The 16,630-nt window shown below is 41.7% G+C and overlaps 1 protein-coding gene across 5 annotated transcripts in view; it reads left to right on the forward strand.

Annotated features, from left to right (window-relative positions):
• Window positions 1–16,630, forward strand: part of ZSWIM5 (zinc finger SWIM-type containing 5) — a 187,694-nt gene that overhangs the window by 23,249 nt on the left and 147,815 nt on the right. Inside the window, exon 1 of one of the 5 annotated variants that reach the window (XM_051857850.2) lies at window positions 7,723–7,850. The exons of the other annotated variants lie outside the window; for them this stretch is intronic. The gene's annotated coding sequence lies outside the window, so the exon portion shown is untranslated. Of the gene's footprint in view, window positions 1–7,722; window positions 7,851–16,630 lie in introns of those variants that run through there. 5 annotated transcript variants of the gene reach the window in all.

Here is a 16,630-nt window from a genome sequence, read left to right on the forward strand (position 1 = left end):
GCAAATTGGGTATAGAAGGAACATTCCTTAATACAATCAAAGCAATTTATGAAAAACCCATGGCCAGCATCCTATTGAATAGGGAAAAGTTGGAAGCGTTTGCACTGAGATCTGGTACCAGACAGGGATGCCCACTCTTACCACTGCTATTCAATATAGTTCTGGGAGTTTTAGCCAGAACTATTAAGCAAGAAAAAGAAATTAAAGGGATACAAATTGGGAAGGAAGAAGTCAAACTATCCGTCTTTGCAGACAATATGATTCTTTATTTAGGACATCCAAAGAACTCTACTAAGAGACTATTGAAACTCATAGAAGAGTTTGGTAAAGTAACAGGATATAAAATCAGGGCACAAAAATCAACAGCCTTTGTATACACAGGCAATGCCACGGCTGAGAAAGAACTGCTAAGATCAATCCCATTCACAATAGCTACAAAAACAATCAAATACCTTTGAATAAACTTAACCAAGGACGTTAAAGATCTCTACGATGAGAATTACAAAATCTTAAAGAAAGAAATAGAAGAGGATACCAAAAAATGGAAAAATCTTCCATGCTCATGGATTGGAAGAATCAATATCATCAAAATGCCCATTCTCACGAAAGCCATTTATAGATTCAATGCGATACCAATCAAGACACCAAAGACATTCTTCTCAGATCTAGAAAAAATGATGCTGAAATTCATATGGAGACGCAGGAGACCTCAATAGCTAAAGCAATTTTGTACAACAAAAACAAAGCCGGAGGCATCACAATACCAGATTTCAGGACATACTACAGGGCAGTTGTAATCAAAACAGCATGGTACTGGTACAGAAACAGATGGATAGACCAATGGAACAGAATTGAAACACAAGAAATCAATCTAAACATCTACAACCAACTTATATTTGATCAAGGATCTAAAACCAATTCCTGGAGCAATGTCAGTCTATTTAATAAATGGTGCTGGGAAAATTGGATTTCCACGTGCAGAAGCATGAAGCAAGACCCCTACCTTACACCTTACACAAAAATCCACTCAACATGGATTAAAGGCCTAAATCTACGACCCAACACCATCAAATTATTAGAGAACATTGGAGAAACCCTGCAAGATATTGGGACCGGCCAAGACTTCTTGAAAAAGACTCCAGAAGCATAGGCAGTCAAAGCCAAAATTAACTATTGGGATTGCATCAAATTGAGAAGTTTCTGTACTGCAAAAGAAACAAGAAAGTGAAGAGGCAACCGACAGAATGGGAAAAAATATTTGCAAACTATGCAACAGATAAAGGATTAATAACCAGAGTCTACAAAGAGATCAAGAAACTCCACAACAACAAAACAAACAACCCACTTAAGAGATGGGCCAAGGACCTCAATAGACATTTTTCAAAAGAGGAAATCCAAATGGCCAACAGGCACATGAAAAAATGTTCAAGATCACTAGCAATCACGGAAATGCAAATCAAAACCACAACGAGGTTTCACCTCACCCGGGTTAGAATGGCTCACATACAGAAATCTGCCAACAACAGATGCTGACGAGGATGTGGGGAAAAAGGGACACTAACCTACTGTTGGTGGGAATGCAAACTGGTAAAGCCACTATGGAAGTCAGTCTGGAGATTCCTCAGAAACCTGACTATAAAAGTTAAAAAAAAAGAAATATATTGTTAGTTTGAAACCATTCATCTGTCAGTTTAGACAGTAATTTACCCAAACATTTAAAATAGATTTTCAAGATACCTTGAGTAGACCACTATATACTGTTCTCTTAGAGAAAAAAAATTGTCTGGTTGTTCATTTTTAATCTGACCAAAATGAAATAAATGTTCATTAAAATAAAAAAGATTAGTGAGTGAATTAGAATCTCTTGCACTGTAGCTAGTCTGCAGAGTACAGCTGATACTGTCTTTCTTCTCCAGTCTCCATAATTGCAGAGATTTGTAGATTGTCACCTCACGTGTTGTCCCTTACAAATAATTAACTTAGCATTAGGGTAATTAGCAACAAAAGAAGCCGCTCAACCAAAATCTTACATTTTCATGTTTTATTTTAGTGTTTCATGATCAAACATGTTTTCATAATTTATTTCATTTAGAACTCGAGTGGTACATGGTTTTCCAGTACCTATTCCCTATTACCTATTCACTTTGAAATTAAAATTGATCATCGAGAAAGAGCTGGATTTTAACCTATTGCAGTTATATAGCCATGTGGTAGATATGTCTTCTAGCCGGCCATCAAGACAAGTTAGCAATACTGGAGGATTTTATTAAGGAAGTCACCTTCTCTCTGCTTTGAATTCAAAGCTGTCCAGCGAGGCCTTAAAGACTAAAGTCTCAGCAAGTTCTTTCACTCACCGTGTTTTCTAGGTGCACCCATGTTGTGGCATGTATCAATACCTCATTTCTTTTTATTGGTGAAAAATATTCCACTGTATGGATGTAATGCATTTTGTTTATCCATTCATCATTTGTTACATATTTGTTGTTTTCCTTTTTTTTTTTTCTGTGAATAGTGCTGTTATATGTGTTTTCATTTCTCTTGGGTATAAACCTGTGAGTAGATTGTTGTGTCATATGATAACTACATTTAACATTCTGAGTCACTTCCAGAATATTTTCCAAAGTGGCTCCACTATTTTTCAATCTTACCAGCAATGTATGAGTTCTGTTTCCTCCATATCCTTGCCAACATATGTTATTTATCATTTTCATTATTGCCATCCTTGTACAAGGGTAGGAGGAGTAGTGTTTACTTGTGGCTGGTTTTGACTTGTATTTTACCAATGGCTGATGATAAGTACATTTTCATGTATTCAAATCTCTGTATTGAGATCCTTTGCCCAGTTTTAAATTGGGTTATTGGTCTTTATATTACTGAGTTGTACGAGTTTTTTATTTTAAGCAGTAGTCCATTATCAGGTATATGGTTTACAAATATATTCTTACATTTAACCCCCAAATGCTCAGAACAGCTGGGCATGGGCCAGGCTGAAGCTAAGAGCCATTAACACAATCCATGTCTCCCAGATGGGTGGCAGGGACTCCCAGAGTGTACATTGGTAGTAAGCTGGACTTGGGTGTGGAGCTGGGACTTGAACCCAGGCAGTCTAATATAAGATGCTAATATAACTGGTATCTTTTTTTAAAAAAGTTTTATTTATTTTAAAGGCAGAGTTAGAAAGAAATAAGGAAAGAAGGACGGAGAGGGAGAGAGAATCTTCCACCCACTAGTTGATTTCCTAAATGACTGCAATGGCCAGGTCTGAGCCAAGAAGAAGCCATGAACCGGGAGCTTCATCTGGGTCTCCCACGTGGGCCATCTTTTGCTGCTTTCCCAGGCACATTAGCAAAGATGTGGATTGGAAGTGGAGCAGCTAAGACCCAAACTGGCACCCATATGGGATGCTGGTGTTACAGGTGGTGGCCCAACCTGCTACTCCACAGTGCCAGACCCCCAACTGGTATCTTTTTTTTTTTTTAAAGATTTATTTATTTGTTTGAAAGTCAGAGTTACAGAGAGGCAGAGGCAGAGGCAGAGGCAGAGAGAGAGAGAGAGAGAGAGAGAGAGAGAGAGGGAGAGGTCTTCCATTCACTAGTTCACTCCCCAGATGAGAGAGAGAGAGAGAGAGAGAGAGGGAGAGGTCTTCCATTCACTAGTTCACTCCCCAGATGGCCATAACAGCCAGAACTGTGCCAATCTGAAGCCAGGAGCCAGGAGCTTCTCACAGGGCTCCCGCATGGGTGCAGAGGCCCAAGGACTTGGGCCATCTTCTACTGCTTTCCCAGGCCATAGCAGAGAGCTAGGTCGGAAGTGGAGCAGCCGGGACTCGAATCATGGCACTGCAGGTGGCAACCTCACCTGCTGTGCCACAACGTCGGCCCCTCCAGCTAGTATCTTAATGGTGAAGCTAAATGTCTGCCTTCGAAGATTTATATTTTTAAAAAAGATTTATATATTTATTTGTTTACTTAAAAGGCACAGTGACAGAGAGAAAGGGAGAGATGGGGGTGGGAGAAAGGTTAGAGAGCAAACGAGAAAAAGAACTCCATCCCCAAAATGTATGCAACAAGCCAGGAGGCTGGAACTCCATCTGGGTCTCCCACATGGGTAGGAGAGTTCCCAAATACTTGGACGGTCATCTGCTGCTTTCCCAAGTGCATTAGCAGAGAATTGAATTGGAAGCCGAGCAGCTGGAACTTTGAACCAGCACTCTGATATTGAGATACCAGCATAGGCCGGCGCCGCGGCTCACTAGGCTAATCCTCCGCCTAGCGGCGCCGGCACACCGGGTTCTAGTCCCGGTCGGGGCGCCGGATTCTGTCCCGGTTGCCCCTCTTCCAGGCCAGCTCTCTGCTGTGGCCAGGGAGTGCAGTGGAGGATGGCCCAGGTGCTTGGGCCCTGCACCCCACGGGAGACCAGGAAAAGCACCTGGCTCCTGGCTCCTGCCATCGGATCAGCGCGGTGCGCCGGCCACAGCGCGCCGGCTGTGGCGGCCATTGGAGGGTGAACCAACGGCAAAGGAAGACCTTTCTCTCTGTCCCTCTCTCTCTCACTGTCCACTCTGCCTGTCAAAAAAAAAAAAAAAAAAAAAAAAAGAGATACCAGCATGACAAGTGGCAGCTTAACCTGCTGTACTGTAACACCAGCCTCAAAGCTTTAAAATTTTTTTAAAAATATTTGTTTATTTATTTGAAAGGCAGAGTTACAGAGAGAGGGAAACACAGAGAAAGACATATCTTCCATCTGCTGGTTGACTCCACATGTGGCTTCAATGGCTGGGTTTTCTGCAGGTCTCTGATGTGGTTGCAGGGTCCCAAGCACTTGGGCCATTCTCTGCTGCTTTCCCAGACACATTAGTAGGCAGCTGGAATGGAAGTGGAGCAGCCGGGAAACAACTGGCACCCAAATGGGAGGCCAGCCTTGCAGGTAGCAGCTTACCCCACTGTGCCACAGTGCTTGCCCCCAAAGTTTTAAATTTTGATAAAGTATGTTCATCTGTTTTTCTTTTTTTGTGTGTGTTTTTAAACAAATGGCATAGCTAAGAAACCATTATCCAAACCAAGATCAAGAAGATTAATTTCTATGTTTTCTTCTAAAAGTTTTAACTCTTACATTTAGTCCTTTTTTAAAATTTAAATTTGAGGAGTGGAGAGACAGTGAGAAAGAGACAGGCTTTGAAAGAGAGTTCCCACCAAATGGTTTAATGCTTACAATGGCTGAGGCTGGGCCAATGCCAAAGCCAAGAACCATGATATCAATTCAGTTCTGTCATCACATGGCTGTATGGAATCCATTACTATTGCCTCTCTGGTTCTGCATTAGCTGGAAATTGGTGGCAGGAACTTGGGCCTTGTATTGATTCCAGGCACTCTAGAGTGGGACACATGCATCTTAACCCATGTCCTAACTGCTAGGCTAAATGTCCACCCCGTGTTCTATTTCAAATTGATATTTGTGGCATTAGAAAGGATTCCAGCTTCAATCTTTTGTATGTAAGTATCCAGTTGTCTCTATTATTTGTTAAAATGACTATTATTTCCTTGTTAAATGGTCTTGACATCTTTGTTGAAAATCAACTGATCATAGATGGACTTCAGTTCTATTCCATTGATCTGTATAATCTATTCATACATGAGTACCAGTAATACACTGTTTGGATTCCTATTGCACTGAGTAAGTTTTGAAACTGAGAAGTGTGAGTCCTTCCTCAACTTTGTTCTTTTTCTTTTTTTTTTTTTAATGTTTTTTTGTTTGTTTTTTGACAGGCAGAGTGGACAGTGAGAGAGAGAGACAGAGAGAAAGGTCTTCCTTTGTCATTGGTTCACCCTCCAATGGCCGCCGCGGCCGGCGCACTGCGCTGATCCAAAGCCAGGAGCCAGGTGCTTCTCCTGGTCTCCCATGGGGTGCAGGGCCCAAGCACTTGGGCCATCCTCCACTGCACTCCCTGGCCACAGCAGAGAGCTGGCCTGGAAGAGGGGCAACCGGGACAGAATCCGGCACCCCAACTGGGACTAGAACCTGGTGTGCCGGCGCCGCAAGGTGGAGGATTAGCCTAGTGAGCCGCGGCGCCGGCTAAACTTTGTTCTTTTTCAAGGTTGACTTGACTATTCTGGTTCCCTTGAGTTTGCAAGTGAATTTGAGGATTAACTTGTCAGTATTTTACAAAAAAGCCAGTTGAGATTCTGATAGGAGCTACATTGATATATAGATGAGTAGTTTCATCTCTATTAGTTCTATAACAAAAGTAGCACTGTAACCAATTACTACAAAATTATTGGCTTGAAACAATAGAGATTTAAAATTTTATGCTTCTGGAGATCAGAAGTCTGAAATATTGGACAAAAATCAAGTTGTAGGTAGACCTGTGTTCCATATAGAGGATCTTGGAGAAGAATCTTTCTGTGCTTTTTCTCCAGCTTCTAAAAGCTGTCTGTGTTCCTTGGCTCATGGCCCCTTCCTCCTTTTTTAATTCCATATCATTCCAGCCTTTCCTTCTACTGTTGTATTTCTTTTTTATGACTTTAAACCTCTTGCCTTCCTCTTAAAAGGACCCTATGATTACTTTGAGCTCCCTCAGATAATCCAGGATAATCTCCACATCTCAAGAACTTTTAGTCACATCTGTGGAGTCCCTTTTGTCAGATTTTAGGGACATGGACATACTTGGAAATGAAGAAGCCAATACCATTTTTTTTTTTTTTAAGATTTATTTATTTGTTTGGAAAGCAGAGTTACAGAGAAGCAGAGGCAGAGAGAGAGAGAGGTCTTCCATCCACTGGATCACTCCCCAAATGGCTGCAAGGGCCGGAGCTGGGCTGATGCAAAGCCAGGAGCCAGAGGCTTCTTCTGGATCTTCCAGCTTCCTGAGAGTACACAGCTTGAGAGTCAGTAGATGATGACTTAAGTGCTTGGGTTGCTGCTGTCCATGTGGGATACTTGGAATGGGTTCTGGGCTCCTGACTTTTGCCTGGTTCAGCTCTGGTTGCTGCTGGCATTTGGGGAGTGGACCAGCACATGGAAAATCTCTCTTTTTGTCTCTCTCTCTGTCCCTCTGCCTTTCAAATAAAATGAAAATAAATAATATTTTAAAATATTAAAAATCCTTAAAAACAAGGATTCAATATGTTTAAGAAAATTTTTTTTCTTTTTCAGTATCATAATTTTTCTATCTTCCTATTTTCTTTTTTATTTTTTATTTTTTTTTATTTTTATTTTTGACAGGCAGAGTGGACAGTGAGAGAGAGAGACAGAGAGAAAGGTCTTCCTTTGCCGTTGGTTCACCCTCCAATGGCCGCCGCTGCAGCCGGCGCACCGCGCTGATCCGATGGCAGGAGCCAGGATCCAGGTGCTTTTCCTGGTCTCCCATGGGGTGCAGGGCCCAAGCTCCTGGGCCATCCTCCACTGCACTCCCTGGCCATAGCAGAGAGCTGGCCTGGAAGAGGGGCAACCGGGACAGAATCCGGCGCCCCAACCGGGACTAGAACCCGGTGTGCCGGCGCCGCAAGGTGGAGGATTAGCCTATTGAGCCACGGCGCCGGCTCCTATTTTCTATATTGCTTATTATTTTGTGAATAAGTTCTGGGAGTATAGGGAGTAATTGTGTAGTAAAATCGCTAATTGTAACATCATAATATGATAATTACTCTTTTTCCTCTTTTCTCTAGATCCTTAATTATTACTCTTTTTCTCTTTTGACATCCCTTCCTAAATAATTCAGATAGAACCTGGAAGAACAAGAGAGAAAAGGAAACAAGATGGAGAAAGGAGGAAGAGTAAGAGAGAAGAAAGGGGTTGTTGGAGCCCACTGCTGACTTTTGCAAAAGGGTGAGAAGGAGAACAGGGGAGTTCAGGTGAGGCGAGGAGCGTGTGGCCACAGTAGGGACAGGCTTTCTGAGCTGGAGCAGTGTGAAGATACTGACCTTTGGGAAGGGGCTTGCTGTGACCAGGGAAGCTTTGTTCCTTACCATAATTGATTCAGTAAAGTAAGTGGGGTTAACGGGAGCCAGTTTTCTCATCTCAGAGGAAGGAGTTGAAATACAGAGAAGGAGAAAAGGAGAGTAAATCTGGGGTACTGGATTGTACTTGGAGATACCTATGTGAGCTCATGGTTTTTAATATGTAATATGTATGTTTATATTCTGTTTGCTGAGAGCAATGACATTTCAGTAACCATAAGCATTTCTAATGTCCAGATCTGTGTTTCCAAGTCCACTAAAAGGAACTGGGTTTATTTTTTTTTCTTTTTGTTTGTTTTTGAAAAATGGCTGAATTTAGGGATAGGGCAGAGCAAGTACCACATGAGACTTGAACATCAAGGAATGGTGGCAGCATATCAAAAGATTAAGTTGGAAATTTTGTGATTATATTTGTACATGGGCTATTCAAAAAGTTTAAGGAAAGTGCATATTATGAAAAAACTATGTATGACTTTGAAAGTTTTTTGTACCAAAATAAACATAACTTTAAATTTTCTGTTTCCATGAACTTTTTTAAGTCCCCTCATATAAGGTCAATGTAACTTCCCATAGATACTTTAATTATAGGAGGGCAGAGAGTAATTTTATAATGGGGAAGGCTGGCAAACATTATTGTGATCAAATAAGCAAGGTTAACTTTTTTTAAAAAAATGTTTATTTATTTGAAAGAGTTAACACAAAGAGAGAAGGAGAGGCAAAGAGAGACGTCTTCCATCCTCGGGTTCATTCCTCAATTGGCTGCAATGGCCAGAGCTGCGCTGATCTGAAGCCAGGAGCCAGGAGCTTCTGCCAGGTCTCCCATGTGGGTGCAGGGGCCCAGGACTTGGGCCATCTTCTACTGCTTTCCCAGGCCATAGCAGAGAGCTAGATCGAAAGTGGAGCAGCTGGGACTTGAACCAGCACCCATATGGAGTGCCAGCACTGCAGGCTGCAGCTTTACTTGCTATGCCACAGTGCCAGCCCCAGCAAGGTTAACTTCACCAGTTGTGGTACAAAGTGAAATTAAGTGCTACCTGATAGGATAAAATATGAATATAGCACCACTTCTATGATGTTTTTGCCAAAGATGTATAACTAGAATTTAATTGAAATAATAAGGATATTATGTTGGGGAACATTCTTCAAAATAGGTGGCTTTAGACTTAAAAGTGTCAAAGTCATAAAAGTCAAGGATAGGGGTTGGTGTTGTGATGCAGAATTAAGCTGTAGCTTATGATTTTGACATTCCATATTGGAGTTTTGTTTTGAGTCCTGGCTGGTTTTCAGATCTAGCTTCCTGCTGATGTGACTGGGAGGCAGGGAAGATGACCCAGGTATTTGGGCCCCTGCCACCCATGTTGGAGACCAGGATGGATTTCCTGGCTCCTGGCTTTGCCTAGCTCAGACCTGACTGTTATAGCCATTTGGGGAGTGAACCAGTGGATGGAAGACTTTCTTTCTCTCTCTTTCCTTCTCTCTCTCTGTCTCCCTCTCTTTCTGTCACTGTGCCTTTGAAATAAATAAATAGATCTTTAAAAAAAAAAGTCAAGGAAAGACTACAGATGGTTGCAGATTGAAGGAGAGTAAGGAGCTATAACAACTAAACAAAATGTATGACTTTGGGCAGAATCCTTATTGGAACAATTGACAAAATGTTTTGGTGTTGATTTCTAATTTTGATTGTTTTATGGTTATGTAGGAGAACATTTCTTTTTTTCTTTTTCTTTTTCTTTTTTTTTTTTTTTTTTGACAGGCAGAGTGGACAGTGAGAGAGAGAGACAGAGAGAAAGGTCTTCCTTTTGCCGTTGGTTCACCCTCCAATGGCTGCTGCAGCCGGCGCGCTGCAGCTGGCGCACCGTGCTGATCCGATGGCAGGAGCCAGGTACTTATCCTGGTCTCCCCTGAGGGTGCAGGGCCCAAGCACTTGGGCCATCCTACACTGCACTCCCAGGCCACAGCAGAGAGCTGGCCTGGAAGAGGGACAACCAGGACAGAATCCGGCGCCCCGACCGGGACTAGAACCCGGTGTGCCGGCGCCACAAGGCGGAGGATTAGCCTAATGAGCCGCGGCGCTGGCTCTTTTTTCCCTTTCATTTTAAAGATTTGTTTATTTATTTGAAGGGTAGAGAAAGAAGGAGAGAGCTGTGGCTGTACCACAATGCTGGCCTTAGGGAAATCTTATTTGAAGGAAATATACATAGAAATATTCTGGGGTAATGAGGTGACATGTTGACAACTCACTGTCATATGGCTCATAAGAAGTTGTTTTGTTTTGTTTTGTTTTGTTTTGTTTTGACAGGCAGAGTTAGACAGTGAGAGAGAGAGACAGAAAGAAAGGTCTTCCTTCCGTTGGTTCACCCCCCAAATGGCTGCTACGGCCGGCACACTGGGCAGATCAGAAGCCAGGAGCCAGGACTTCTCCTGGACTCCCGTGTGGGTGCAGGGCCCAAGCACTTGGGCCATCCTCTACTGCCTTCCCCAGCCACAGCAGAGAGCTGGACTGGAAGAGGAGCAACCGGGACAGAATCCGGCGCCCCAACCAGGACTAGAACCTGGGGTGCCGGTGCCGCAGGTGGAGGATTAGCCTAGTGAGCCGCGGCACTGGCCCATAAAAAGTTTTTTATTTTTGTAAGTTTGAGATTATTTGAAAATAAAAGGAATACATATGACATTCTTTTTTTTTTTTTTTTAAAGATTTATTTATTTGAAAGGCAGAGTTTCAGAGACAGAGAGGGAGCAATGCAGAGAGTGTTGCATCCACTGATTCGCTCCTCAAACGACCATATGGCAGGAGCTTGGCTAGGCCAAAACCAGGAGCCGAGAACTTCATCTGGGTCTCCCACATGGGTCCAGAGGTCCAAGGATTTGGGCCATGTTCTGCTGCTTTCGCAAGCTGTTAGCAGGGAAGGTGGATCAGAAGCAGAGCAGCTAGGACTTGAACCAGTGCCCATATGGGATGCTGGCATTGCAGGTGGTGGCTTAACCCATTATACCATAATGCCAGCCCCAACGTTCATTCTTGAATGAACTTAAATTAATAGTGAATACCCGGCTGGCGCCGCGGCTCACTAGGCTAATCCTCCGCCTAGCGGCGCCGGCACACCGGGTTCTAGTCCCGGTCGGGGCGCCGGATTCTGTCCCGGTTGCCCCTCTTCCAGGCCAGCCCTCTGCTGTGGCCAGGGAGTGCAGTGGAGGATGGCCCAGGTGCTTGGGCCCTGCACCCCACGGGAGACCAGGAAAAGCACCTGGCTCCTGCCATCGGATCAGCGCGGTGCGCCGGCCACAGCGCGCCGGCCGTGGCGGCCATTGAAGGGTGAACCAACGGCAAAGGAAGACCTTTCTCTCTGTCTCTCTCTCACTGTCCACTCTGCCTGTCAAAAAAAAAAAAAAAATAGTGAATACCCTTCCATTTACCTGTTTACTTTGAATTGTTTAATAGAATGTTTTCTTGACTTAAATTTCAAATTCCTAGTTATTTGAATAAGAATCATTTTTAGTGTTTTAGTTTATGTTCATTTTAAATATTAAATTATTAATAGCATAAACGTATAAACACCTATAGTTCATTTAACTTCATTTTAAAGGATATTTTGTTTCTTGTTTAAAAGTTAAAATTTTGAAGTTTTTTTTTTTTTTAATGCTGGTTATAAGAGCGGGCAGTTGGCCTTACAGTGAAGACATTAACTTCTCATATCTGAGCTCTTGAGTTTGATGCTTGCTTCTAGCTTCTGCCTCCATCTTTCTTCTAGTGCAGAACCTGGGAGGTGGTGATAGCTCAAGTTATTGGGTTCCTGTCACCCAGATGGAAGATCTGGATAGGTTTCCTGGCTCCCATCTTTGGCCTCAGCCCAGCATTTGGCTATCACGGGCTTTTGGGAATTGAACCATTAGATGGGAGTTCTATTTGTGTTTTTGCCTCTCAAAAATTTTTTTAAAAAGATTTATTGTTTATTTGAAAGGCAGAGTTACAGAGAGAGAGGTCTTCCATCCACTGGTTCACTCCTCAAATGGCTGCCATGACCAGGGCTGGGCCAGGTTGAAGCTGGGAGCTAAGAGCTTCTTCCAGGTCTCTCACGTAGGTGCAAGGCCAACATCCTCGGCTGCTTTCCCAGGCGCATTAACAGGGAGCTGGATTGGAAGTGCAGCAGCTGGGACTCTCACCGGTACCCATATAGGATATCAGTGCTTCAGGCTGGGGCTTTAACTCACTGTACCACAGTGCCAGCACCTCCCCCCCATTTTTTTTAATATACAAAATAAGTATACTTTTCTTGGCTATATAAACTTATAGTGTTCTAATTTTTTAAAGGTTTAATAACAAGATTCTTTTATTTATCTTGTTATTATTTATCTTTATTGCCTGAAAGATTCATTCTTGTCTTCTGTGTTTCAACTATCACATTTTAAAGTCTGAGACTTTTTCCTTTAACTAAGTAGCAGGTGCTGTACTAGAACAATAACACCATTGTTGAGCCTGATATATTTTTATTTTCATATATTGCAGAACTTTTATGTATTCATTTAAATTAACCTTTTCTCCAGGGGTACAGATGATTTAAATTGGTGCTGATTATGTTTTTTTTTTTTTTAATATTTATTTTATTTATTTGAAACAGAGTTATAGAGAGAGGTCTTCTACCTGCTGGTTCACTCCCCAGATGGCTGCAATGGACAGAGCTGGGCCAATCTGAAACCAGGAGTCGGGAGCTTCTTCCAGGGCTCCCATGGGGGTGCAGGGTCCCAAGCACCTGGGCCATCCTACACTGCCTTCCAAGGTGCATTAGCAGGGAGCTGGATTGGAAGTGGAGCAGCTGGGACCCAAACCAGCACTCATATTGGGTGCCGGCACCACAGGCTAGGGCTTTAACTTGCTGCTCCATAGTGCCAGTCCCTGCTTTGTTTATTATGGGATAATATTTTTCACAAAAAATTTAGCTCCAGGTGGTAATGCATCTGAAGTACTTACTGAAGTATAAAGTTTTGTGTTGACATTATCTTATTTGCTGCAGAACCATCCATTTTAGCAGTCATTCATTATCATGTTGGCAAATATACAATTCAAAATGTAAATTAGTAAGTTTTTTCAGCTCTCTGAAAATTTAGCATAGTAAACTATTTCAGCTTAAAAATTTTTTTGTCCATTTCAGCTAAATTCACTAGTAGTATATCTGTAGTACTAATAGCTGTGTTATTTATATATATTTATTTTATATACTATGTATTATGCTTATAAATATATAATTCCTATTATAATAATAACTGCATAATTCAGTTGTTATGTTGCCTTTGGCCATTATATTTGCTATGATCAGTTAAATTTGGTACTTTATCTTCTTTTCTTGGGGCAAGTTACCTTTTTTTCAGAGAAAAGTACAATGATTAATACTTGTTCAACAATTATAGTCAAAAAAAAAGTATAGAGTAGCCCCCAAACAGAATTCTGTTTGTTGAATTTCACAACCATGAATCACATTTTGGTTTTACTACTGAAGGGATCATCTTTCCTTTATTTTGAACATAACATCTAAGTTCAGATCCATATACATTCCTTTGATATTAGTAGATTTTCCTCTGTACTTTGGACATATGTGGATTTGAGAAGATTTTAGATAAAGTTTTTAGGTTTAAAAATTCATATAAAGAATCATAATTCTTTAAAGTAATTGGTAGTGAATAAAAGTGAATTGTCAATTGAATAGCTTCATTTTTTTCCAGTGAAACTTTTTATTTAAGGAATACAAACTTCATGTATTTCATAAGTACAACTTTAGGAATATAGTGATTGTTCCCACCATACCTGCCCTCCCACCCACCCACCCACCCCCCCCCCACCCCCCCCCCGCCACCTTCCTCTCCCATTCCCAGTCCCATTCTCCACTAAGATCCATTATCAGTTAACTTTATACACAGAACCAACTCTATACTAAGTAAAGAAGAGTTAAACAATTTGCATGAAAACAACACAACAAAAACTTGTTCCTCAACAGTCAAGGGCTGTTCAAAGTCATTGCATCTCAAAGTTAATTAACTTTTTTTTTTAGAAGCTTAGTTAACTTTAAAAAAGCACTGAAGAATGATATATCTTTTTTGAGCACTCAGACATAACTTTTAACTTATGGGACATAAGAATATCCTCCCCTTAATACACTAAAATGAAATAAATCTTTGAGAACAAGTTTTACTGTTAACACATAATACAACTCTTTGAGAACAGAGGTCCTATATGGGAAGTTAGTGCACAGTGACTCTGGTTGTTAATTTAATAATTAACACTCTTATGTATGACTTTAGTGTTTACCTGAGGCTCTTGACATGAGCTGCCTAGGCTGTGGAAGACTTTTGAATCCAGAGAAGACTCCTTCAGTATTTAGACAAGGTCATAAGCAAAGTGGAACTTCTCTCCTCCCTTCAGAGAAAAGTACCTCCCTCTTTGATGACCACTTCTTTCCACTGGGGTCTCACCCACCAAGGTCCTTCATTAGTAGGACATTTTTTGCCACAGTGTCCCGGCTTTCCATTCCTGAAATGCTCTTGTGGGCTTTTCAGTCAGACCAGAATGCCTTAAGGACTATGAATAGCTTCGTTTAAACCTCATTTTGGGGGGGTTGGTGCTGTAGTATGGCAGGTAAAGCCACTGCTTGCCATGCCAACAACCCAGATGGGTGTTGGTTCATGTCCTGGCTGCTCCACTTCCCATCTAGCTCCCTGCTGATAGCCTGTGAAGAGCAGTGGAGGATGGCCCAGGTGCTTAGGCCCCTGTACCCACATGGGAGACCTGGAGGAAACTCCTGGCTCCTGGTTTCAACATGACCCAGCCCTGACCCTAGCAGCCATCTGGGGAATGAATCAGAAGATAGAAAATCTCTCTCTCTCTCTCTCTCTCTCTCTCTCTCTCTAATTCTGACTTTCTAACAAACAAATACATCTTTGAAATAATTAAGTAAAATAAGTATCTTCTTTTACTTTCTACATTTTTATAGAAATAGTTGTAGTTATAAAGTATTTTGTAAATATTTCACAAAAATAATTGATGGTCAAAAGGTTAAATTTCTTTAAAGGTTTATTTGTTTTTTGTAATTAATAAAAATTGGTTATAGTGATGTAATGTTCTATACAGTATTTTCCTAGCATTATTCTTGATAATATTGGTTAATGTTCATTTTCACAATGAGCTTTGTGGGGTTTGGAATGTAATAACATGACCTGTGACTTGTGAAATAGGCCAAACTATTCCTGAAAGAAGTGTAATAGCAGAGCTACAGCAAGAAAGACTTTTTACATGATTGATGGGCTGTGAAACTGTTCATTAGATGTTGATTTCTGAGACAGCATCAGTTTTAAATAGATTTTTGTCAGAAACATCATTGTAGATGATTCAAATTTAGTTGAGTTTCTGATCTTATAACAAAGAAATACCATACTCTAGTTTTTTTCAATAAAAAATTAAATTTTTGGTCATAGTTACTGTGGTATCGTGCAGGAGCCTGTTGAAAAGGTGACAGAAATGTATATTTGGCATTTATTATGTTTTTTCATTTATTTTCATTTTATTAGAAAGAGAGAGAGATCTTTCCCATCTACTGGTTCACTCCCTAAATGCCCTCAACTAGCTAGAGTGGGGCTAGGCTGAAGTTAGGAACCAGGAAGTCAATCTGGGATGCTCACATAGATAGCAGGAACCCAAATACTTGAGCCATCATCTGCTGCCACTCAGGGTGAACATTAGCAGGAAACTGGAATTGGAAGCAGAGCCAGGACCCCAACCCAGGCACTCTAATATAGGATGCAGACATCCCATGTGATGACTTAACTGCTGATTTAAATACTTACTTCAGTAATTACTTCTTTTTTTTTTTTTTAAAGATTTATTTTATTTATTTGAAAGTCAAGAGTTATAGAGAGAAGGGAAGAGACAGAGACAGATCTTCTGTCAGCTGTTTAACTTCCCTGATGTCTGCAATGGCTGCGGTTGGGCCAGGTCAAAGCCAGGAGCCAGGCGCTTTCTCCAGCTCTCCCATGTGGATGCAGGGGCCCAAGGACTTGGACCATCCTCTGGTGCTTTCCCAGGTGCATTAGCAGAAAGCTGGATTGGAAGTGGAGCAGCTGAGACTAGAACTGGTGCCCACATGGGATGCCAACATTGCCCACAGCAGCTTAACTCATTACACCATGATGTCGGCCCCAGTAATTACTTTTCAATAAATATGTGGAAGAAGGTAAATTCAGTGCTGTGCTGAATATTGTAATTTTCTAGTCATTTTCTATTTAATAAGAAGTCATTTCAGAGCCTTTGTTTGAGTGTATTGCATGTCTTTCTAGGGGCTGGCACTGTTGTGTAGTGGGTAAAGCTGCTGCTTGCGGCACCAGTATCTCATGTGGGTGGCTGACCGAAGTTCCAGCTGCTCCACTTCCAATCCAGCTCCCCACTAATGTATCAGGGAAAGCTGCAGAACATGGTCCAATTATGGCCCCTTGCACCCACGTGGGAGACCCGGAAGAAGTTCCTGGCTCCTGACTCCTGGCTTTGGATCAGCCCAGCTCCTGCTGTTGTGGCCATTTGGGGAGTGAACCAGTGGATGGAAGATCTCTGTCTCTGTCTCTCCCTCTCTCTTTCTGTCTGTCTGTAACTCTGCTTTTCAAATAAATAAATAAATCTTTTAAAAAATATTTATTTA

This window comes from Oryctolagus cuniculus, chromosome 7, assembly GCF_964237555.1.
Source record: "Oryctolagus cuniculus chromosome 7, mOryCun1.1, whole genome shotgun sequence".
NCBI lineage: Eukaryota > Metazoa > Chordata > Mammalia > Lagomorpha > Leporidae > Oryctolagus > Oryctolagus cuniculus.